Source organism: Scyliorhinus canicula, chromosome 14, assembly GCF_902713615.1.
Source record: "Scyliorhinus canicula chromosome 14, sScyCan1.1, whole genome shotgun sequence".
NCBI classification, from domain to species: Eukaryota; Metazoa; Chordata; class Chondrichthyes; order Carcharhiniformes; family Scyliorhinidae; genus Scyliorhinus; species Scyliorhinus canicula.
Window position 1 is genome coordinate 69,644,225 of NC_052159.1, and position 25,995 is coordinate 69,670,219.

Genomic DNA, 25,995 nt, shown 5'->3' on the forward strand with positions numbered 1-25,995 from the left:
GAAAAAATATTCCATTCAAGAAGCGAATTTTTGTACGTATAAGACGGCAGTGATATGTGAAGTTTTTGAAGGGAAACTCTACCTTAATCTTTACTGTGGTAATTTTACATTCTACGAGTATAGGTTCGTTTGACCAGATTAGATACAAACGCTTTAAATCTTAGTTTGTTACACACAACTACCAAATGTACCTTTTAAGCAGAAACGTTTTCTAAATTGAAACAAACTTACATCCAAATGAATGTGTTACATCTAAACGTCTGGTGTTATATTATTCTACCTTTCCGATCAAGAATAGAGATTTTTTTCTATACTTTAAAAATAAATTCGGTTTGTCTTGCTTATACTTCACACAACCAGTTATAAAGTGAATTGTTAATTAAAATGGTTTCGACTTCGAATATTCGTCCACCTTGTATCATCTGTAATAGTTATCTTCGAATTGGAGGGTTAGCCTTTATTTTCTCTCTTTCTGCTTTGCCTTTTTTCTTTATGCAATGGCTCCAAACACGGCAAAAGCTTTCTGTGTCCCTGGGGACTGGTTTAGTAAGTGAGACCAGACTAGATCGTTAAGGATGATTGATGGCTCTGAATTTACATTCGTATGTATGGGATCAGACCAAACAAGAAGGAATTGATATGATGAAGAAAAAAAGCTCACATATCCACTCTGACCGAGATATATACGATTGCAGAAATATGAATGAGCACCTTTAAGGGTAAATCTGCAATTCTAGCGCGCGTTCTCCTTTAAGAATTCATTCTTTCCACATGAATATTTAAAGCTATACCCGCACAACATCGATGACGTTTCAAACAAAATTCACCAGGACTGACGTTAACATCGAAATAATACAGATTCACACGAAAATAAATAGAAGAACGATTTCCGCATGTCCTGTTGCTTTCTTCGTACTTCGACCTGATCTTTTACATAATATTAATTAGAGGTTTCTGTCCAGTGCGACGCCGCTTCTCCTTAGTTTAAACAGATTTCTCGTTTCCATAACAAAAGCAGAAAAGCCCCTTCTTTCTGCGGGATCTCCAAAGACCTGTTGTAGCCTCTGAGTGCCAATTTAAATAAAGCAAGCGGAAATTTTCAGCCGGGCTTCGTTATATACGAATGTGGCAACTCACATTTTAAATTTGCTAGGGTGCTCATTTGTGAAGGTTGGCTGATTGGAAAATCGGCTTTAAAAAGAAATGCATTTCCAAGTCCGTAGAGTCGCTGCTCCTACTGCTGCTGCTGTGTACGGAGCAGCCCTGCTATCGGTGAGTCACCATACCCGGGTGGTTTCATTTAAAAACAATGTTTTTATTTTTTTTCCCTGATTTGCAACCCCCTCCTCCAATCTATTTAATTCGGCATGTAATTACCGGAAAGGTGGAGGGTGGAAAGATTAGTCTCGGTTTAGCGCTTGCTCTGCTTCAGGCTGCAGCATCGCTGGTTATAGTTTATCAATCAGTGGGAATAATCTCAACCAATTCGATGCCCTTCCATTGATTGAGAGGGATAAGCAGGTTTTCTGCACGGACACACTACCTGCGTTGTACATTTTGAATTTCCAACAGCTATTCCTTTACGGTGACAGGGCTGCCATTTATTTGACTCCACAGACAGTGACATTAAACCTCCCAATGACTGCTACTGAGACTTGTAATTCCCATTCTTCAAACAATATATATATATTGTTTTTGTTCAAACCTTTCTGGCAACACTTTTCAGGCCAGCAGCGAAGGGTTTCCTTCGAGCTCTGGATCTGCATTTTCTTATCTCCAATTCTGAGGCGAAAGGTTCTCATTAGAGACTTGTCACAAGAAAGGATGTTTAATCGGGGAGGAATTGAAGGGTCCCTCCCCCCACTCCATGCGGTTTACATATAATCCCACCGCAATTAATCGAAGCGTTTACAGTATATGAACGATTTAAACCGGCGCCTTTCTAAAGTTGCGCCCTGCTATTTATTGGTAAGAAACACGATTTGATTGGGCATGTGGATGTCTTAGTGCACACTGTCAATTTCCAATAGCAACCGTGCATGTTATATTCAAAATGTCAGAAAGGCCCACCAAACTTCAGATCAAACATTCCTGTTAAATTACTGGTCCCAGCTACTCCAACTATACATAATATATAAATGTTCTTTCACTGGGAAGTGCTACGTTAGATGTAAATATGTAGACCTTAACGTTGAAACTGATTAGAAAGTTAAAATCCGGCCCCCGTCAGAATTTGTTCAAATCTGTTTCTCACACAATTGCATTTTGCTTCGAATGAAGTGATTTGAGATAGCATCCGGTGCAGGTTTTCTTCATTATTGACTTTTAAAAAAAGTTTATCTGTTTTTTCCTCTCAGAATTAATGAAATGTGTTTGTTTTAAACCCAGTAAAGCGAAATACAGAGCTTGTGACTGATGATTTCTGTCCGCACCCCTCCTAACATTTACAGAAACAAGTTAGGAATCACATCGCTGAGAACCAGCTTTACAGATTTCAGAGTGATAAATTGTGTAGAAAGCTTATTATTTTGGAGGACTTTCTTTAATATACAGTTAAATGACAAGGACACAATTTTGTCTTTGGTTGTCTTCTGTGTTGTTTTCAATTTGTCGATTTAAAATGCGCTTCTCCAGTCGCTTGAGCTCCACATTTTCCCCTTAATATGTTGTCTGCACAGAGGTTGGAAATGATGTACTAGTTTTGGGTTTGGATGCAGTGTGCAAACTGGAATCTCGCCGATTGAAAGCGAGGCCAATGTTAAAGACTGGAAAGTGGGCGCATGTGGCCTCGGGGCAGTTTAATGGGATCAGTGTCAAGCTCGGGCGAAGGAAACAACTGCAGGAGAGACTGCCGCTATCAAATCCCCAATCTGTGCAACCCCTCCGGGGTTACAGAGGGATCGCTCTCCACAATCCTTTATTACACCTGATCCTATCTTTTGATCTTAAATATCTAGCAACCGAGGATCGAGAGACCGCTCGAGATCACGCGGCGGGTTGCCCATGCGGACGGAGATCTCTGAACAGATCAAGGGTTGGCCAATAGTGTGATTCTGGACCATTATATCTGCCGCAAGGGGGTCATTTCCAGCAATTCGCTCTCCCTCCTCATTGAGCGCATCAAGCAGGTGATTTAGAACAATATGTTCTTGTCACATTTCTGAACATATTCAAAAGTGCTAAAAGCTCCAGGAATTCGGAAATCAGAGATTTTAGTTACATCTTAATTTTTTTTTAACAATACAGGAAATCCAGGAATGTCGCCATCGAAGCGAATTAGTGAAGCATTGGGACAGAGATTTTCGCAGCCAACCTTATCTTTTGGGCTTTGACAGAGAGAAAAAAGAAAACGTTGTCACTTGGTAACCCTGTCGGCTGCTTTGATTTCTTGACACTTAGCGACTTGAGGTTTTCACTGACCTGCTCTTCACCAACTCACTTTCTGACAAGAGGTATCGGGAGTTCCTGTGACACATTGACAGGTGAAGAGTTGATAAATATAGACAGTCCTAAATCCCTTACCAGCCGTTTCCTGGTCACTCTGAAACAGCGAGGGATCTTGGGAATTGTAGTTGGCAAAATGAAGACGGATGTCACTGGCACCTACTAGAATTCTTAGCAGTCGTTGCATTTATTACTAGCCTTTGAACTGAAAAAGACCCAGGGTTGGCTTGATGTCACGTGTACGGGATGAATAGCAGACATTGGGGAGGTTTTCTTAAAATTTCTAACTTCGAATACAAATGTAACATTCAGAGATATCACTCAGAAACTGAGCATGAAAAGCAGATTTCAAATATCACCAGCATTGTACGCGGTTTAAAGCGAATGTGCTCTCATTGAACAGCATTCCCCACTATAGACACCTTGAATGCTCTCTGCTATAAATCTCCGAGGATTGGCATCAGTCAGTGGTGATCTGCTGAGCAGAGATTTGTCATTTAATCGTCAGAGATCCAGTGGGAACGACCTGCCGCTGGTGTCAGAGCCGGCAATCTTTCAGCAGATCCATCCTAATCCCTACTCATCGATTTGCACTGTTTCACCTCATTCTGCACTGAATCCCTCCAGCTCAAAGTCAATCAGTCTTTACAGTCCACCCGAAATCTCATTGCTGATAATCTAAAAATCGTGACCAACACTAATCTTCTGACAATTTTTTGTAGGCTTTTAAATATTTATACGTCCCCAACGAACACAACTGGTGTATTTATTTCTAGATTGGACGTCTTTTTGATTTAATGGTGTGCAAGAATGATAGCCTGCAAGTAGGGAACATTCAAACAAACGACGTATTTTTTTTAAGCGTAGTAAACACAGGCAGCCTTCTAACTAGCAAATCTGACAGGCATAAACACTGAGGCGGAACGGGAAGACTCTTCAATAGATGTGAGGATGTGAAAAATATGTATGTGTCATTTTGGTGGAAAGTTATTAGCAGGGTTACAGGGTCTTTTTCAGTTTTACCATTTTGCTTTTCCAGGGCTATTTTTAATTTCGATAAGCATCTTTATTTCGCAGTTCTTTCCCCCCTCTGGGCCACCTCATTGCACAACTAGTTTCCCCAGCTGTTGGCCACTTAGACAAGTCATTGCTGAAGCTGAATTGTACACAGTTACTCGGCAATCTCGATGAACTATCAACACGCTTGCTCACTAACCAGCCAGTTTCTCAGAAACTGCAGTGTGACTGCGAAACTCTTAAAGTCTACTGGATTATAGATTTGTTTTAAAGTGATGATTGCCCATGTGTTCTGGCTGGTGAATGTCCATTCGAAACAACTATTCTTAGAAAGATCATTTGACTTCGAGGTGGCGAGATCTTTACTTGCGGCCAACTTTCTTTGTTAATGGGGCTACTATAAGTGGAAGGAGTAAAAGATAAACTTGATCGTGCCGCTAGTCCTGTAGTCACTTCACCCTCCGTGCACTGACTTACCGAGGGAGCAACATAATGTGTAAACTTGCTTCTATTTGAAAGATGAACGGACAGAAACATCTCACATTAGGAGTGTGAACCAGAAAGGGGGTGTCAGTGCAGGATTGTGTGTGTGTGTGGGGGGGGGGGGGGGGGGGGGGGGATACAGAATTCCGTATGTATTCCTGAACATGATATGTAGATTGTGGTTGAACTTCCCCCTCGCCGCGAGCTTTTGATTATTTTTTAACTGCTTTTGGCAGCACACATGATGGGGGAACAAGAGTTGTTGCAAATTTTGGAGCCAAGACATCCACCTTAGCAATTTATATTTGCACACTTGCCTTGTCCATGTTTAATAGCGACTCAATGCCGTTCTTTTTGAGAACGCCACCCAATCCCTCTGGAGCGCCCAGACGTGATAACATGTCCTTTCCTCTGAGTTCACCACATCGATTGCCCCGCTGTTTTATTTACGAGCTTTGCACCAACTGCTCTGACACGCTGGAAAATGCTGTGTGCTCATATAAGACACCTCTGCATTTATCCCCTCATTCGCCCACCCCCTAATAAATTGAAGGCACGTCTTGCTTGACCTTAGGCAAGATTTAAAAGTCTCTGGAGGAAAGTCCTCGTGACTTCCCTGTCTCACCGACAGCACCCATATGTTCAAAGTGGAAGTTTTACGCGCTCCTATTTGAACCGGAGGGGAAGCTCGCCCGGAATGGACGCTGCCGAGCGCCCGAGGGGAGCAGCCGCGAGCATTTTGTGAGCGTGTCCCCATCAATCATCCCTCGGGTCGAAAGGGGATTTTGTTTTCCACTTCAGGAGACAACACAATAAGTGCGGTCTAAAATCGGCGTGTTTGAGATGAAAGCATTGCGGTGGGGTGGTATCTGCATGGCCAATGGGATTGATGTGTCCGCGTGTTACAGGGCACCGCAAAACCGCGGCCGCGGGCAGAACGAGTACAGAGCTGAAGCTCAGGGGAAACTGCAACCGTCAAGTGGAAAACACCGCGATCAAAGCTGACGTGAACACTTACTGGGCGGGGAGGGCGGAATAAAACCTAAAGGAGATGCAATTTAATGCATTAGATTTGAAACAAGATTGAAAACAGCACAGGGACCGAAACATACTCTCCTTGACATCAAGGCTAGTTTTATTATTACAAAGCAAGAGACTGCATCACAGACACATGCTTCCCTCCAACTCTGCCACACAACCCTGTGCTAATGTCCCTGTTGAACACTTTATGGAGACAGTGCTGATGGGGCGGACTCGGTCAGCTGATCAATGCCAACACATGACTTCATTCAAAAAGCAGTTCAGACGCTTCAATCGTTACCTGTATTTTTCCGGCAGGTAATCTTTAAAGTCCCATTCATCATTAAACAGGACTGGTTTCACGCCGATCCGCATATATAGCACCAACTGAATGAAGAAACTGGCTAGTTGGAGAAACTAAGTAAATGTGTTTGGAAATGTATAAGGACCACAAGGAAAATGAGAGATGAAGGACAGTCATTGGTAAGATGTCCGCATGCTTGAGGATACCTCAGGCAGACAATGTAGCATTTTGACATCAAGGCCATTCGCTAATCAAACACGTGCTGCTATTGGAAGTTTTGCATTGGGAATCCATGTTGTTCTACGTCTAAAACATATTTCGGATTTCAGCTAGAGTTGCAATTGAATGGAGTTTTGAAGTGACCCCTCAGATTCCGCGAGCTGCTTTAAACACATACTTCTACATTCTCCTCTCGAAAAAATAAATCTGTTCATTCATTTATGAGGTGACGAAATGCTTTAACTTTATCTGTGGACTAATTGAAAATGTAGATATACACACGTTGCAAACTTGGCGCAGCATTGAATGTATATGCCCTGCCCCAAGACATTGCATGACTGGGTTTGCCGAATGTATGCTACACGCAACCGCCATTATGATGCTTGTACAGTTATTGTTTGAATAATTCAAATGCTACTTAACATCACTTCCATTTATTTTTCTGCTATTTTTGCAGCTACCGCATGTCTCCATCAGACAACTGGTCCCATCACAACCAACACTATCCAGATATTGCTCAGATGGTGCAATCACAACGAACCCCTCCACATTGGTAACTACACATCCTTTTAAATCATTCGTTATATGTTGTTTTTCTTTGTATTTTCCAGCACAATTTCAAAGAAGATTTAAAATGAGTTAGTCTCTTAATGCCAGAATTATTTAAATTGCTCCATCAATGTACCGGAAGTGGCATCTCTCGCCTTATTAAAAACGTGGCTTTAACTTTTAGAAATGACGAATTGAGCGCGCGAATCAAGTTATTGCAGTTTAAACTTTATATCGATCAGCAGAGGGCAGCAGTGCACAACCACGTTGCAGACGTGTTCAGTACTCTGATTTGCAACGCAATCAGGACAATGGTTGAGGAGGTAAGTAGGGTACAAAGGTGGTTTGATGCATCAATAACTTTCTTCCAACTGCAGGACTTCAGAGCGAACGCAGCACAGCAATGCGATGGGAATACCCCCCTTTGGCCAGCATGACAGCCCTTCTTAGAAAGACTGAACACATTCGGGCTGATTCTACATGTCTTCAAATCTCCAACAAAAACTCTCCGCAGTGCATCGCAGATTGGGCTGCCAAGTCGGAAACTCTCTCTGAGGATGTAAAAGGTGGCAGCGTTAAAGATGAGGTGGTGAGCATGGTTCAGTAACAGACCGAAAGCACCGACATCCTACATCTTACAAAAATGTTAACACTAAAAGCCCACCTTCGACTTATGCGTGTCTTTTGTGTAAAATACAACTTCAGCCACAGTGTCGTGTTTCACAGACTGCTACATTTCTTTTGGATAATTCATCCTGAAATTAACATCATAAATAGCATGAGCCAACACAATCAAAGAAGACAATACATTTTAATCATCTTTGAAGATGTTAATATATGATTATTTTTTTTTGGGGGGGGGGGGGATATATGAGCTTCCTGGCTGAACCAGCATTTATTGCCCATCCCTGAGAGTGAACCACCTTGCTGTGGATCTGGAGTTACATGTAGGCCAGACCAGGTAAGGGTGGCAGATTGCCTTCCATGAAGGACATTGGTGAATGAAAGGGGATTTTACGACAATAACCATGGATTCACGGTCATCATTAGACATTTTAATTTGAATTTAAATTGAATTTAAATGTCGCCATCTACCATGGTGGATTTGTACCTAGGTCCCCAGGGCATTATTATGTGCCTCGGGATTAGTAGTCCAGCGGCAATACCGCTACATCACTTACTTGTGGTGTTTCATGTCATCTTCGGGAGATTATCAAAAGAACGCCCCACAGCTCAAAATACCCAGAACATTTCACAAAACTGCAAAATGTGAAGTTAAAATTCTCCACACATTGCAATTAATGACGGGTAGCTATGAATGCAATGAAATGACAGTGGGCCAATGCTTCAATTCCGAAATGGTTAATCAATTGATTTTGGCGATAGTGTTGTTACCCAATCTCTTTGTATCAACAAAAACGTCAAACATACGTTTATAGAAACTCACTCCAGAGTGACACCAACAAAATTTTAGGAGAATGATACAGGCCTCCTAAAACATACTGGGATGATAAGATAGAATACGATTACTACTTTCTCTCCATTTATAATATGAATCTTTTTTTACGGTTGGCCTATACTATATGTAATAATGTTTCAATTTCAGTGTATTAAGTCATTTTCTATACTATATGTAGTTTCCTTCCTCGCATTTGATCTAACTCAATCTCTCACATTGTATAATACCGTTCCCAATAACGACATCACTTCGCCACAAATGTATCGTTTTCAGACTCCGGATATTAACTTCCTACACTGCTATAAACCATTTCTTATATTATACAACGATACACTATTTAATATCAATCCATGCACTATAGGTACCCGCATTATATAATATGATATTTTATAACCTATGCAATAATATCACCATACATGTTAATATACATGTTAACATACAGTGCAGAAGGAGGCCATTTGGCCCATCGAGCCTGCATCGGCTCTTGCTTTGATAGAGCCTCCTACCTAGTCCCAAACCTCCGCAACCCCACCTAGCCTTTGGGCAGACACGAGAAGGTGCAAATTCCACACCGTCATCCGAAGTCGGAATCCAACCTGAGTCTCTGACACTGATGAAGCAACGGTGCTAACCACTGTGCCTCAGTGCCGCCCAAATAGCTATATATATAATATTTTCTTATATTGCATATACCGTCTGTTGCATATGAAATACCATTTAAATTTAGCTTATGTACGATTCCCTGTGCACATATAATAATCTTTCAAGCTGTTTATAAAATATTTCTGCCTTGTAAATACACATTTCTCACCTGGATATATACCATTCCTCATAATATGCACACCATTCTTCAATGATGCAATTCCTCACACCACATGGATCCATTCATCATACTATGTACACCACAGTTACCCACACGAGAAAAGCAAACTAGGTAACCCATTCACCACGTTGCTTGTAACATCTTTCCGCACAAAGATACCAAAGCCACTCCCACACTACTTATATATTTACTCAGGTTATATAAAATACCCGAACTGAACATTTTCTGTTCGATTGCTTAGAATCTGATGGAAATGGTTTGTATAATTTAATAAGAACACAGTTGATGAATATCACATCTTGTGGCAGCGATAGGAAGTTTTAGGGAACGACCGAAACAGATGGTCTGGTGATACACACTCACAACCATAACAGTGCTGGCACGCAGCTTTCATCTCCCACATCTCAAACGCGCTGCCGTGTTGAGAGGGACAAGACATTCCTGAGAGGGTTAGACCATTTGAAGGGAAAGTTGTCCCCCGTGTGATTGTGAGCGCTGGGTTCTTCCAAGTAAATGTCCCAACACAAGGGGGCTGTGGAGACAGTTGGCATCGATCGAAGAGCAGGACAACCACTTGCGTTGTCAACTACAAGCGAACTACAGGAGCTGGAAACTGGGTCAAAAAAGAACAGACGAACTGCTACTCACACAACGCACAAAGTATCATACCAGGCAGACAAATTAGACCGCAATGTGCTGGTATGTTATGTACCAGCCAACGTTGGTGAAAATGAATATCTTGATGAAGTTAAACACATTGTCATTAGCAATACATAGACAGAGAAAACTAACGTTAACCCATAAATGTTTAAACAATCTTCGCAATTTTATTATTTAAATATAGCACCTGGCTTTTGATAAATATTGATGGACCATATCAATCCAAGCTATAATATACTCTCAAATCGATTGCACGCGTGTTATTTGGTTGTGTCAGATAACAGTAATATTACTGGGATATTACGTGTACACATTTAATGTGCAATTTCAGTGCAGCGTTAGGTGAGGTCAGTCATCGTACCACCCCCCACCCCCCTCTCATCAAGTCACTTAATGGGCTTAGAGCCTCATAATTAGAAGCTGACACCACGCAGAAGGAAGACATTCGTGTGTGTGTCAGCTCTTTCAGAGAGATTAGGTCCCCTGCCCAACTCTGTCCCCACAGTGCTCTCCACATATCTACCTGTTCAACTAAGATGCTGGGAAGCAAGAAGGGGGAAAGTGGAGGAAAAGGAATGACTCAATATTGTCAATCTAAAACAATACTAAATGCATATATTCAATCAGGTTATATCCACTCCACTGTGCGATTGAACGGATGTGTTAAGTTAGTTAAAGAACAGCACACTGTTGCCAACTATTGGACAGCGATTGGCAGCTGCTAACATCGCCAGTCACCATCTGGCCTCTTCCAAACTCAGGTGGAAACTACTACCTCCTTCAACAAAAGATTGATTTTCTTTAGGTACAATTTTCAGAATTCCATTAGTCCTTTAGGTTATAGGCTCGATATCTGGTTCACAGAAACCAACCGCGGCCATTCTCCCAGCCACGAAGACTTGCATTGCTGTCTGACTCAAACACTGGATTCCGAGCAATAATTCAAAGCATGCACTGCTTCCAGCAGGATTATACTTACAACAAAGCACAATGCTCGTGACAATCTAATATTTATTGACAACTAGTTAGACATTTGTAGGGATTTTTTGGAACAGAAGAGACTGAGTGGAGATTTAATAGATTGAATTGTGGGGTGGCTTAGATAGAGTTGAATAGACAGAAACCATTTCCCTCAGCCAGAGAGGACCAGAGGAGATAGATTTAAAGTAATTGGCAGAAGGATTAGAGGTGAGTTGAGGAGAAATGTTTTCACCCAGGAAATGGTCGAGGTGTGAAGTAAAGGTGGCCGAGGCAGAAAACCCTGATCGCACCTGGAAAGTATTTGGATATACACTTGATATGCCCTTACCTGCAAGACTAGCAACCAAGAGCAGGAAATGGGATTAAACAGTTTTCTTCCTTTCAGCCACCACTGACATTGGGCCGATCGATTTCCTTCTGTGCCCTACTTTTTTTTTATGATTCTAAGAGTTAGCTGCACTTGCCGGCTACCGTAAATCATCTGTATAAAATAATAAGTTATTTGTCTAGTGAGGACATTGCTGCTTTAAGACAAATGGTGGATGTGTTATTATAAAAGTTTCAGTTTTAACCTTTCATCCTCTGGTCTAAGTTTGGCTTTATGGTCACAGGACTTTTATGTATTTTTATGGGGCAAACGAGACTAACAAAGAACGTATTGATTTTTGTTCTCCAATGCCAATCAATAAGCTGCTGTCCAACGGTCGCATTGCCCTGGTCCCCTGTCCATACAAATCCCTCTAAATGTTGCAAAGCTAGTCAACCACCATTCTCCTGATTTGACGCCCTGTCTTAGTGAACTGTGCTATTTGGAAAGTTAAAACTAACCTCCCTACGATGAGAAAGGTAAACCTAAACACGTCTGGGAACCACCTATATCATCGATTTCTGCAGCAAAGTTCCAGTTTACGGGGCATGAGATGTGTGGGACACCTCAAGCAACCGTCTGTCTACAATCTAATATGGATCTCCTGTCCAAAGAGCGGCCTCGTCTGAAGAGACTTACGTGTTGCCCAATCCCCTGGTTTCCGGAATGTAACCAGCGGTCTGACGATGGTACACATCCATTTTACTTCAGGCCAACGGAGTGATCACTGTAATGTGGCACAATACGCTCACCATGTGTCCATAAGCAATGTAACAACGATCTGAAGCGTTTGTAACCACTGAAATTCAACTCTATGTTCCCAACAGCCGTTGTTACTTGTGTGCAACACACCAAGCCCCAATTTGATCGAGACGCTGATTGGGCACATTTTCTGAAGAAAAATATACTTGAACATTCCAACAATACTCAATTCCATTTTGAGGAAAAGAGAATAGAAATAATTGCACAGGAGTTAAATCTAGGCCCCGGTCGGTGGTTAGTATTAAAGTGTTTTCTAGGTTTCTGAAATGGCGGAGGTTTCTACAGCAGACAATAGGCATTTCTCTCGAGTATGTGATTCTCGAATCAACCCCACTGAACTCTGTAAATTATCTGCGGCGTTTGGTAGATTTATCACTAAATTTTTTTGTCATTTGTAGCAAACGAAAAGTGTAATATGGATTGAAAGCAAAATGTGAGGGATTTTAAAGTACTGCTTGCATCTAATGCCCACTGCCCACCGCCTGCATTAATACAAAGATATAGGCCGGCACCGGCAAGACAAGCACTTATTGTGCATCCTTAATTGCCTTTCAAAAGGTAGCGGTCATCATCCTTATGTGATAAAGAGACGCCCACAGTGCTGTTAGATAGAGAGTTCCAGGACTTTGACCAGCGAAGATGAAGGACTGGTGATGTATTTCCAAGTCAGGATAGTGTGTGACTTTGGGGGGCGGGGGGGGGGGGGGGGGGCGGTGGAGTGGAGGGTGATGGTGTTCCCAACCGCCTGGCGCCTTCGGCTTTCCAGGTAGATGAAATTGAAGATCTATGAGGTGCTGTCAAAGAAGCATTGGCGAGTTACTACAGTGCATTCTGTACATGCATGGCAACGTTGTGCCAGTGGTGGTGGTGGTGGGGTGGTGGTGGTGGTGGTGGGGGGGGGGGGGGGGGGGCTGAATATTTATGGTGGTGGGTAAGGTGCCAATCAAGCGGGCTGCTTTGTCCTGAGTTATGTTCAGATTATTGAGTGTTGTTAGAGCTGCACTCATCCAGCCAAGTGGGGAGTTTTTAATCACACTCCCCAGCTGTGCATTGTAGATGATCGTTAGGCTTTGGGGAGGCAGGAGGTGAGCCACTCTGTTGCAGAATACACAACTTTAACCTGCTCTTATAGCCACATTTTAAAAAAATGGCTAGTGTTCATTTCCTGGTCACTGGTAACCCCCAGTATGATGACAGTGGGTGATTCAATGATAATAATGCCATTGAATGTCAATGGTTGAGTCCTCTCTGTTGGAGATGGCCATTACCTAATACTTGTGCATTGTGAATATCACTTGGCATTTGTCAGCCCAAACCTGAAAAGTGAACAGGTCATGCTGCAATGTAGGCAGAGAGCACTCCGTTATCTGAGGAGTTGTGAATGGAACTGAACATTATACATTATCAGCAAAATCCCCACTTCAGACCTTATGCCAGAGGGAAGGTCATTGATGAGGCAGCTGAAGATGATTGGGCCGAGGGCAGTACCCTGGGGAACTCCTGCAGTGATATCCTGGGACTGAGGTGATTGCCCTCCAAACTTCCAACCACCACAACCATCTTTCTTTGTGATAGGTATGACTCCAACCAGTTATAAAAGCCCCCCCCCCCCCTTCAGATTTCAATTACATTTGGGTTCCTCGAGGTCGCACTTCATCAAATGCTGCCATAATGGCAAGGACAGTCACTCTCGCCTCACCCTTGGAATACAGCTCTTTTGTAAATATTTATACTAAAGCTGCAATAAGACCAAAGAGGTACTGGTTAGTGGATTGGCCATGCTAAATTGCCCCCTAGAATCTAAAGATGTGTAGGTTAGATGGGGTTACAAGGTTGCGGGGATAGGGCGGGGAGTTGATGTAGGTAGGGTGCTCTTTTGGACGGTCAGTGCAGACCCAATGGGCCAAAAGGCCATCTTCTGCACTGTAGGCATTCTATGAAATCTATGAAACCTGGAGCAGAATGGTCCTAATGGAACTCAAATTGAGCATTGTTGACAAGGTGTTTTGTGCCAAAGTGCCACTTGATTGTACAGTCAATGGTCCCTTCCATCACTTTGCTGATGATTTCGAGTAGATTGATTAGAACAGTAATTGACTGATTTGGATCTGTCTTGCTTTTTCGTGGACGGGATACACTGGCAAAGCTAGGTTTGCAGTGGTATTGGAATATCTTGGCTAGAGACCACAGAAAGTTCAACTGTGCGGGGGTTGAATTTGCAGAATGGTTTAAAGCATAGAGGCTATTGCTTAAGTAAACTCAGATGTTTAAGCTGGCTACTGGCTGAGCTTAACCCATTTTTATTTTCGAATATTTGCATATGTTGTAATTTGGTACAACTGTGAGATTTTGTGGGAACAGTAATTGAGTTAGAAACGGACTCTGAGCTCAGGTCCCAATTATTGACACTAACCAGTCAGATTTAATTCTGGTAAGTACTAATCTTTAAGAATACTAAGATTCAGCACACAGAAATAAACTACTTATATTCTTAAACAAAACTACAGATATATTCTTCTAATGCACTGAATATTAGTAAATGAGATGAGGGAAATATGTGGGACTAGGCACATTTTAAATAATGGAATATATTGGGAAATAACATTGCAATTGACATACATAACCAGAAGGCGAGAAAGGGCAGCTCTCGAAGGAATGCTTATTCCCATAGGTTTTGGTTAAGATACACAGTACACGGAGCAAGGTGAAGCGTGTAGGATTCAAAACGCTTTGTTTACACTGGCTTGGCGGAACGATTATGTTTAACAAATTAGTATGGAAATCGAACTGATATCAAGACAGTCCGCACAATAAATTTCTAGCGCTGACAGAATTGTTAAAACGATTGGTGGATTATGTGATAGAGGATGAAAAATTATTTTAGGTGTAAAATACTATTAACATCATTATTTGTGCCAACAAGACTTGCTCTATGAGAGACTAGAAATGTTTTCGATTCAACCCAGAAGAACAACAGTGACAACAATATCCGAATTTGCCTTTTTAAAATTTCTTTTTAAAATCCCTACTTTGTCCAAACAGGTCAGCTGTACTCAAGAATGCCACCTTGTTCAACTCATCCCTGTTGCAAGCATTCTATTTTACTGAGACTTAAGCAATCTAGAGAACACGACTCTCTCGACTCAAAGTAACTTCAAATGCTTTTCAAAATTGCACATACCTGTTCTACTCAAACTTGGCCAATCATACAGTACCATTTGAAGTTCTGCAGTGGAATATAATGGAGCTATAGCAAAGGGCATATGTTGTTCATTTTGAAGAGCAATTTAAGAAAAAGTGCGCTGTAAGCATCTGTTCAAGCATTTCATACCAATTTCATTCAATGTAATCGCCAAAACTAAGATTTAATACTCACTGTTAACTGTAGGTCTCTCATGTTGCTCAAAATTACTCTTATATGTATCACATTCGTATTAATGAGTATGTTCATAATCAATCTCCTTAAGGTGAGTGTTCAATCTGGCCTCCTTGATTATGCATTGTGCGCCATACATGTCGAACTGTATACTTTCTCATGAGAATAGAAGCCATGTATAATGTTCTCTGCATGCATTTTGCTCCACATCATAATTTTTCTGTACATGTTGATGAGGTACTGCAGTGTGCTCTCTGGTACACATTTACGGGCCTTGCATGGCGTGATCGGAATTTGCGTCGCTGGTTCCATTCGTCCTGCTCCAATTCAATGCACTTCAGTTCTGGACTACCTTTTACCAGGTGACGAGAGTAACCTCACAAGAGCTCATGAGTACAACCGACTCTTGGAACAGTAACAATGTTGAGCTCACCTACCTCGTTAATTTAAGAACAGCACTTCCGCTGGACAACACATTCCAAACAGCTCAAGGCAATCCTTATCCTCAGGTTTTAATGATCACTGACATTGACATTTACTTAACATAAAATGTTCCATTATCAGTAGTACACGAAACTAATCATTTTAATGTCGAAATCTAACCTTCAGTGCATATGGAATAGCACACAAGAGGATATCAACAGTAATTATCCGTTTTCCGGATAATGTTTCAGTAACCCATAGATTGTATCTCGCATTTTCACTTGCCTATATAAAGCTGAGGAAAATATCCTCCCTTCCACTTCTTCATTGCACTAAGAAAGTTTTATTGATGATGAAGTTAACTTAACATCTGAAGGTGTCCTGGAAACATTAGACAACGATATTTGTGGTCTAATTTGCATGCGTGGTTGACGGTTGAAAGGGTTAATCCGCCCCGGGACTGTTTTGACGGTTTCAAATGTCCCCTCTCCCTCCCTCATTCTTTATTCTGTCATCTTTGTCTCTCTTGCCAGAATTGCTCTAACTTCGATATCCTGCTCCACCAAGTACTAATCTCATCAGTGTCTAAAACCGACCGATATCATAGTTTGCTACGAGGTAAACAGCAAATAATGCAATATTCATAAAACATATTTCTATTATTTACACTGCATCGCCGTAATAATTAACCTCAGTATCGAACCAGTAGTAGTAAGAAAAAGGTTGAAGTACATTTGTATTTGGTTTATTGTATTTGTATCATAATTTGGCTTATCCAGTATTTGGACAAAAGTCAGCTATGGGTAAAGAAAGTTAGGAGAACGATATGTAGTTGGAGCGTGATCATAAAACATACATTATATGGTGTTTTCTGGGTAATAATTTGAGGTCACGTTGAACTGTGTGTAAATAGTACAGTTGTAACCAATCTGTGGTGTGCACAATACAATAAACATTAAGGAATTTTGTTTACATAATTGGCATTTGGGTTTTGGAACCCGCACATACCAGCATGACACCAAAAGCCAACGATGTGGTTTTATGAAATTGGGGCAGGTGGAAACTCCAGAAATTGCACCAATGTTGTGAGATCGACGGTTAATTCAAGCAATGAGTTCAGAAACACATCTGCAAGGTCTGTGATTAAAGTCTGTATAATGTCAAGTTGTCCCCCCTCTGGTACAACAGTGGATCTTGAACAAAGCACTCTTTCCCTTTGTAGAGCTGGACGGAAATGTTTTGAACTCGGCTGATCCCACGCGGGCTGCCGGATTCATTCGCTCAAACTCCGATATTATCTTTAAAATAGCTTGTGTGAGTGTAACCGGTACCACTTCAGGTCTAGATCCGTTACCACTATCATAGCTAATAATTACTATAGGGCGTTTTAAAGGTCCAAGAACGTATTTAATTATCAAATTATTAGAACCAGTGACCATCCCTGCAACCCCCCTGCCCATCCCCACACTTCATTTGACACCCACCGAGAGCCTCCAAGGACATAGGAACAAATGAAATAGGAACAAAAGTGGACCTCTAACCTGCTCAGCTATTCACTAACTCAGGGCTTGATCTTCAACCTCATTAAAAGTTATTCTGAAACAATGCCAAATAGCTGGCCGTTAAGTGGGAACAATTTGCTCAAGTTAAAAGTATAGCGGAATATAACCATCCATGAAGACCTTGAACAAAAAAAGTCCACTTCAAATAAAAAAGTGAGCATTCCTGACCATGAAATGAAAAGTGCCAACAATGGTCCAACTACAGCTGTACAATTTAATGATATTTGCACCGAATAAGCTGACACGTTAAGGCAGTATCTCGCTGGTTCCAGGCAATAATTTAACTATCACATTTATGGACAGTCATGCCTCAGTTCTTATGTGCCCGAGTCTTCAGCAATACGAGCTCTGCTCTTCTAATAACAATTCCGTCTCGAATGTGGCAAATTACAGATCTTTGAGAAGATGCAATGTAATAGACATCATATACTTTTGGGCCTGGCTTCTCCAATCAATCTGAAACGAGCTGTTAAATAAAGGAACGGTTGGATTCAGTAAAAAAAAGAGGTCGGTGCAATTCAGAAATTAAAAAAGTAGGTGCTAATCGCAAACAGAAAGTAGTCACTTTAAGCGTCCTTGTTTTGAAATCTCGCTGGCTGACATGGAGGTTTATCGCAATACTCGGATTCAGGCCCACAGTGAAAATGTTTTCCCACCGGATGTAGTGACCTGTTCAGTTCCCACCCAGCCTGACCAAGCACATTGGGAACCGTCTAAAGAGTACCCACGTCGCATAGCAAGAAATAACCCAGAGGCTTTTAATATATATATATATATATATTAATTCATGGGATGTGGGTTTCTATGACCTGCCCAGCATTCATTGCTCATCTCTAATTGCAGACAGTACCTGGATTCATCAAGCACCCCAGAAGTCACATTCACAGTCCAGTTTTAGAAATAAATCTAATGCTAGTGGACGTCAATTTACTCCCTAGGATGTGAAGCGCTACTGAATAGTATGCTGTCACCGAGCAGAATCCGCCTAAATCCCTTATTCATGATTTTAAAAAACTTTATTTGGTCCCCGAGTTCGGAACATATCCCTCGGCCTTGAATTTAAAACACATTATAGTCAAGAGAGTCTGAGGCAAACTGCCACCTTATTATGTTCAAACAACAACTATTAATACAAAAATGCATATTCTTTCATCTTCGCTTGAATGTTGTTGCTAAGCAACCGATGTTGGCTCCTCGACCCGAGAAATGTGATCCCCCCCACCCCCCACCACCACCAAACACTGCTGCGTTTATTGAAAGGTCGACACTAGGAACACAACTGCTAAGATGGCCAGTATCTGCCTCAGCGTGCGAGGCCAGTCCCCCGCAATCGGGCAGCACCAGTTCAGACAGACACCCTAACCAACGGCCTTCTCTCCTGCATGCAGGGACAACATACAGCCCGTGTTAAGTGGGCAAGGTTGCAACATTCCCTTTTCTACCTGTGTTTGGGAGGATGTGTCCAAAAAATAAGTAAATTGGACGTGGAAACCTGTGAATTGCAATGTTATTCTTCAAGGGGAGGGTGTGGGTGAGTCAGTGGGAGGTTGTGACAGCTGAAACGGCAGCCTTTTTGCAATGAGAAAGCAGCAGTTAGAGCACAATGCAAGTACTTTTGACTTGAAACAAAATGGGCCTCTATGGCTCGCAATTAAAATGCAGGTTAGATTTACAACGATCCAAATGTATACTTGCGCTTAAATGCAACTATACTAAACACAGTCGTTCCTAACCAAGTCTTGGTTGAAAGGATAAAGAATACCACACGAAATACCAGCGCATCGTGTCTTTCAATGATCACTATACAATCCAATACACTTTTTCTAAAAAAAAATTCCATTTGATCTTGGTATGTAAGCAAGACGAACCCTCAAAGCATTAGGTATGCAGGACCGCGCATTTATATCTTGATAATAATTAAGATCGATTATGGAACACACAGTGGTCAATCTCGCTTACTCAAGCTTCAAAAACTATTGTTGCACAATGCATTCTGCCACTGACGTGTAACATGCTGTCAACTGTTGCGCAGATTAAGTTATTGCACACCTTGTTAATGTAGGGTGATAAACTAGAAACTGTTTTCCTGATGCCACCCCCAAAACTAAAGATTAAAACGCATTATGTGGTAAAATCATCAGTCATGTTTGGGTTTTTTTTGCCCCAATTCTGCTGTATTTTTTACACTACACAGCCTACAAGCAGGCGTCACTATCACACACTGTCCTCGTGTCCATGCAAGGTAAACAAAAAAAAGTAAGCAGGGCTTGGTAATTTGTTGAAATACAAGCCATACGCATTCAACCCACCGAAGATTTAAAAAAAAACTGAAAACAGATGTGGCAAACTTGCAGACTCAAAGCAAGGTGGAACTGAACGCGTTCATTACAAAATACACCTGTTGCACCAGAGAGTTTTGATTAATTAACGTTTAAGCTGGCAGCACAACTTCAACATAAACTGAGCACTGCTTGGATAACTTCAGAATGTTTTTTTCCCGAGCTTGCTACTTATTCTAAAAGATTAATCACGCCAAACACCCCTCAAAGACTGGCAGGGAATGGAGCTTGGGAGGTTGCCTAGTCGAAACAATCGCCAATTATTTCAAAATTTACCTCCGCACCTTGAGCTCATTTCTGCAATTTACTCTCCTGTATGTGACTATTGTACTTGAAAAGCGGACAGATTTCAACGGATTGAAAGCGACAGCAACGACTACCTCGAACAGAACTCGCAAACCACAATGAGACCGAGAAAGGAAGCAAGTAAACGCCATAGTTTAACCAATTAAACCAATAAGTTTCAAAGTTAAGGTTGGAATACAGTACACGGACGGATACACAATGCGTGCACGTGTGTGCATTTCAAGTCCCCCTACAGCTTCTGGCTATGCACTTTAATACTCTCGTGCACCCTGTGAATAAATGTTTGGAAGAGGAAAGACTGTGACAATTGAGGCTGCTGCAGTAACCAGAACAAATGTTGGGCGAGGGCAGCTGTGCAACTGTGAACCGCTGGTGACTGGGAATAGTTAAAGGTGTCACTGAAAGATACAGATAAAGGAGACAGAAATTAATGCAGCTTGATATCCCCGCAGCAGGGATCTCCGACCAGTATGTTTAATTTATTGTAACTATACGCGGGGCTTTAGCTAACAGATCTAAAAATGAAATAACACGAAAAGAGCTCGGTGCTAAGGAAATGAGATAATAAAGCACAAATTTGAAAAGAAGAAGATATTTAAAAACAAAGTATCCGGGTCCAGGCTAGATGATCAGAATCCTACAAATCAGTGTGGTATCACCTCGGGAATATTGTTTACATTATTTACCTCCGATTCTACCTTTCCCCCACACATTTCAACCACTTTTCCATTAGATATTCACGAAATGAACACAATGACGAGTTTGGGTCAAAACCGGCCCTGCATGCAAATTCCCCAGATTAAATTGAACTAATATGGAAAATAATGATGTTTTGTGCCATGCAATTCTCCTAGTGTCTAATGGAACAGTGACATATAATCTGACTTCAATGCTTCATTTCCCCGCAAACATCAAACTTAGAAAATCAGAGACTAGACCGGCTTTCCGAGTTTTAATTACTCGGGATTGACACATAAATCATTCCGGATTGCACCCTGCGCTAGACGCAGGAATCGACATCCTCCAGGACGGTTTATACAATCCTGACAATGTCCTAACAAGCAGCACACTTGGAGTGCAAAAAAAATAGGTTTTTGGAATCACGTGTTATTATTTGCTTACAGAACACTGTCTGACCAACAAACCCTAATGTTCTCACAGTCCCCAATATCCATTAGCACTGCTGCGCTACTTATCAACGCTGTTCCTGGGTGACCGTAGACGCCGAGAGATTTTCCATTTGGCCAGTAAATCCCCACCTATCAATTTCTGGGATTGTGATTGAGAATTGCCTACACAACGGTGCGCTGTGACCTACAACTTTCTATTGATGCACACCGCGCGCACGGTTCATCTAAAAAAAAAATGAAGTAACACAACGGCGGCAAAAATAATAATATGGTCAGGTTTTCCAAGATCTATTTGCAATATAACACTTAACTGACGTCACATACAGAGCTGTTGAAAGAAAGAATTCAGCCCACAGCTTGCCAGCAACCTAACATGCCTCGCCGCTTCTTGTGGTTATTTTATAGTTTCGAACATCTCTTTGCGCCCAACATCTCAACATATCAGCCAACCCACCCCCAACCCCTAACATTTTGACACTGGGAATAGAGTAGATGATACATCTTGCAACAGATAAGATAGCTAGGGTGGAATCAGAATAATGTCGTGCTTCAGTGTTAACCAGACGTTGGAAAGAACGTGAAACTAACACATAATAAGGAGAAGCCGGCATTTTAAAGGATTGCACTGGGTATCTTTTTCAATACTTCAAAATAGGGTTATCATATACACACCTTATACTGTTGAACAGTAATATAATATTAAAATATCCAATTTGTGATTCCAGTGTCCGGATTTTTAGTGGGATGTAACCGGTATAAATCATGCAAAGATATTAGTGAAAACCCCCAGAAGAGCTGTGAACTCTGCGGTAGATTAAGTAAGCGGTTCACAACTTTGTCCTTTGGTGGGTGAAATATTAAATGTTAAGGAACCGTAGTTGTGGTTGTCCAATCCTTTCTTTTCCATTTTAATATATTCCCTAAATAAGAATCGCGGTTTACAGCAGAACTGTACAGGGAGTTGTTAGACATCTTTGATTAAAATATACATCCAGACGCCTTTAGTCCACTGGGTCTTATTTTAGAAATAGAGAGTAAACTAGTCTAACTATCAACACAGCTAATGCAATGACATCTGTGGACCTGTGCCTGAACCTCTTCTTGAATTATCCTTACCTTCCTCCCAAACAGTTTTCAACGTTTTCTTTAAATAACTCAATTTCAAACTGACTGATTAGAGACCGATATTTTCTTTTATTAAGTTAATTATGTTCTCGAAAATAAGGGAAATCAATGGCGGGGTGGGGGGGGGGGGGGCGCATATAAACCCAAACGGGCAGAAGCAACGGCGTAATATGCATTTTGGAGACTCTTTACAAATAGAAAAAGACACATGATAAACATTCAGATCCAACACGGGAGTTAAGCCTGACTGAAGGCATGTCTATTTCTGACAACAGAAAAATCGCACAAAATAGGATTTAAAATAGAAGCGTTGATATTTAAGCGTACAACGGCATTGGATCTTAAAAGTGCCATTTACTTCTATGGCAATTAATTTATGGTTGATAAATAAATGCCATCTATACGTTTTCTTTGAGCAGACTGACGCCTTTCTGCAATTTTTGAGGTCCCGTTACTGTACACCAGGACACATGAGCCATAAAATCGTTTGACTCTAACAAATTTATTTCTGAATCATCTCTTACGGAATCACTACTCAAATTAAATTACAATCAAATTATCCATCAAAAGATACCCTTATTACCTAACAACTGTCCATTTTTTTCATCGCATTTATTTGTGCTCGTTTTGAAAACAGCTAATACAAGATCTGGGGAAAAATAAATTACCGTTTTGCAGGCAGTTCATAGGTATTCTGAATAAAATATAAAAGAAGTCAATTTTGATGAAAATATAAAGTAAATATTTTTAGATCAGTAACTGATCTACTGACTCTATATTGCGCCTCTGAAAAGTCTATATTGAAACCTACCAAGAACACTGCTTGGAAATGGCAGTTTTATACAGTCGCATCCACAGCACCCATTCATTCAACTTGGCAATGGTTTTTTAGAAGAAGATAAGTTCAGTAAGTGCAGCTGCAGATGGTGGAGGGTTTTTTTTTTCTCTTTTTCTTTTTATTAAAAAATGCTTCTACTCCAATGGACTGGAGATGAAATTAGAAAACATTCGGGCGAAGGTTTTTTTTGGAAGTGGGGGTGGGGGGGGGGGGGGGGGGGGTGAGGAGGGGGATGAAGTCGAACACAACACTAATGAACCAATCATCAAAGCCACATCTGGGACGATTTCTCGCCCAAATCCCCTAGTCTTTCTTTTGTCTTTTCCAGCAAGCCTCGCTGCTGAAAGTTCATCTGTCATCATTTTTGGATCAACCCATTTAATTGTTTCTCTCTTGAAATTTCCCCTGCCTGGCAGGTTTAAGGTGGCTCTGAAGTTTCGTGCTTTTAGGACCCCCTTTCACCGGTCTTTCTTTTTGATAGTCAGTACGGATTACCTCTTTTTTCTCTCTCTCTCCTGCAGATTAGTGTTTTACATGAGGGACAGTCTTCAGTATTTCAAATAACAGAACGAACGATTTTCATTTTAGTGTCGTCTATGCACCTGATAGAGCAACAAAAAAAAGCCTCTGGAAGTACACCAGGCACCTTCCAGCGTCCACGGCTGACCCGATCTCACTTGGCCCCAATCTGAAATTATTTTATAAACCAGTTATTCCTGAAATAGCAGGCAAATTGTAGACACACTTATCTGGATGTATCTGGGTCCACCTGTCGATCACCGCAAGCCAGGGAGGGGTGGGGAGGGGGGGGGTTAAGATTTGTTTTTTTCTAGAAAAGACATCTGCAGTTTTGGGGCACTCATTCTATGCAATCGCCAGCCTCACAATCACAGTAGAAAACCTGCTATCAATGAGATAGTCCTGAACTTGTTGATTTCGTTTTGTCTTTGTTTATTTTCTTTTAAAAAAAAATCCAGTCCAAACAGTCTATGTTTCGTGTTTTGATTTTCACTGCACGGCGGTTTGTAGTCCGTGGTTAGAAGGTGGCGTGTCGGCGTTACATTGCCGACCTGTGAGTACACATCGTCCGTCTGCTGCACTCCTCCCGGCGGCGTCATGCGTTTCTCTTTCTGCCCTCCGATTGCAGAACCAAACCCGGACCACTTCTTTTTCAACTGCAGGCTGTCTGCCAGGGGAGGTGATCTCCTGCGCCGAGGGCTTGGGACATTTCAAGAAGTGGCTCTCCAGCGCTCCTTTGACGCTCACCTCGATGGAGGTGCGCTTCTTTCGCTTCCTGCCCTGAGCCGCGATCTTGTCGATGCTGGTGGGGCTGCCGGTCGTGGAGTCGGCCTCCTCCAGCCACTTGTTCAGCAGGGGCTTCAGCTTGCACATGTTTTTGAAAGCTCAGCTGCAACGCCTCGAACCGGCAGATGGTGGTCTGGGAGAAGACGTTGCCGTACAGGGGTGCCCAGCGCCAAGCCCACATCGGCCTGGGTTGAAGCCCAGCTTGATCCTCCTCTGCTTGAACTGCTTGGCGAACTGCTCAGGTCGTCCGAGGTCGCGCGTGTCCTCGTCCGGTGCTCGTGGCTGTGGGGCTGCTGCCCGTGGTCCACCAGCTCCGGCGTGTCCCTCAGGCCCGGGTTGCAGGCTCTGGCCCCTGCCTGGCTCAGCATGCCGTTGACGGTGAAGCCGGGTTGCGATTAGATGAGCGGACTGCACGGCCGAGCCCATGGACGGCAGGTGAGCCGTGGTGGTCGCCCACCAGGCGGTCGGGTGGCCGCCGTGAGACGGCTGGTGGGGGCGGCAAGTGAGGCGGGCGGTGGTGGTGGAGGGGAGCGCTCCCGTGTGCAGCTCGTCCCGGCCACGACCTGCACCGACGGCTTGACGTCCTGTTGCTGCTGCTGCTGCTGTTGCTGCTGCTGCTGACCCAGGGGGCTGCCGGCCATGGCCGAGGACCAGGGCGAGCCGGCATCGGTGTGGGGCAGCGCCGTCACCCACTGGTGTGCATGGCTGAGCATGTGGCCGTTGCTGGCGATGGTCCCCTGCATGAAGTCGCTTTGCACCATTTTGGAGGGATCTCGGTACGTGGTCGCCTGCTGCATGCCTCCTGAGTCGCTGTGCACGATAGAGTTGGACGACAGGATGCTATTGCTCGGCATGTAGGGATTGGACGTCGCTGTCGCCATGGCTTTCCCCTCTCTCTCTTGTCTGTTTTTTTGTTGTTGCTGTTTTGATTGCCAAAAATAAATAGAAATTTTAAAAAGTGTTTTTTTGTTGTTTTTAAGTTCCTCTTTGTTTTTTTTGCTCTGGTTTTTTGTTGTTGTTGTTGCTGAGAGTTTTGTTGTGTATGGGATTGTTGCTGCTTGCTTGCTGCTTGCTGCTGGCTGGGTGGTGGTGGTGGGACTTGGGGAAGCTGCTATTTGACAGCTCCCTCCTCACATAGCCAGTGTTACCTCGGCCGCCTCGCGCCGCGCTCTCCACCGCACACACCACACAAAAAAAGGAGGAAGTTCAGCCCGAGACACCCGTCTGATGGCTACCGCTGGGTGATTGACACCTTCCCACCGCCAGACCCCCGGCGAGCCGGCTTCCTTCCGGCCGGTTCCGATTGGCTGCTTTTTTAATTAGGGGAATGTCGCTGTTGTAGGTGGGGGGATGGGGGAGGAGGTGTATTGGTTTGGGGGGGGGGGGGGGGGAGGTGGTGAGAGAGATGCGAGGGGGAGACGCGACCAAGCTAGAAAAGCTGCACACAGCCTTGGTGAAGCAAGATATACGTAAGATTTAAAAAAAAAGTAACAACCCAAACAG

General features: G+C 42.6%; 1 long non-coding RNA gene and 1 pseudogene across 1 annotated transcript; one reads left to right on the forward strand and one right to left on the reverse strand.

The window, feature by feature from the left end:
* Positions 1–6,949: 6,949 nt before the first annotated feature.
* Positions 6,950–7,710, forward strand: LOC119977676. Its single transcript, XR_005463257.1, has 2 exons — positions 6,950–7,040; positions 7,414–7,710. It is a non-coding gene; the product is annotated as an uncharacterized LOC119977676 (long non-coding RNA).
* A 16,308-nt stretch (positions 7,711–24,018) lies between these two features.
* Positions 24,019–25,647, reverse strand: LOC119977675 (annotated as a pseudogene).
* Between the last annotated feature and the right edge of the window lie 348 nt (positions 25,648–25,995).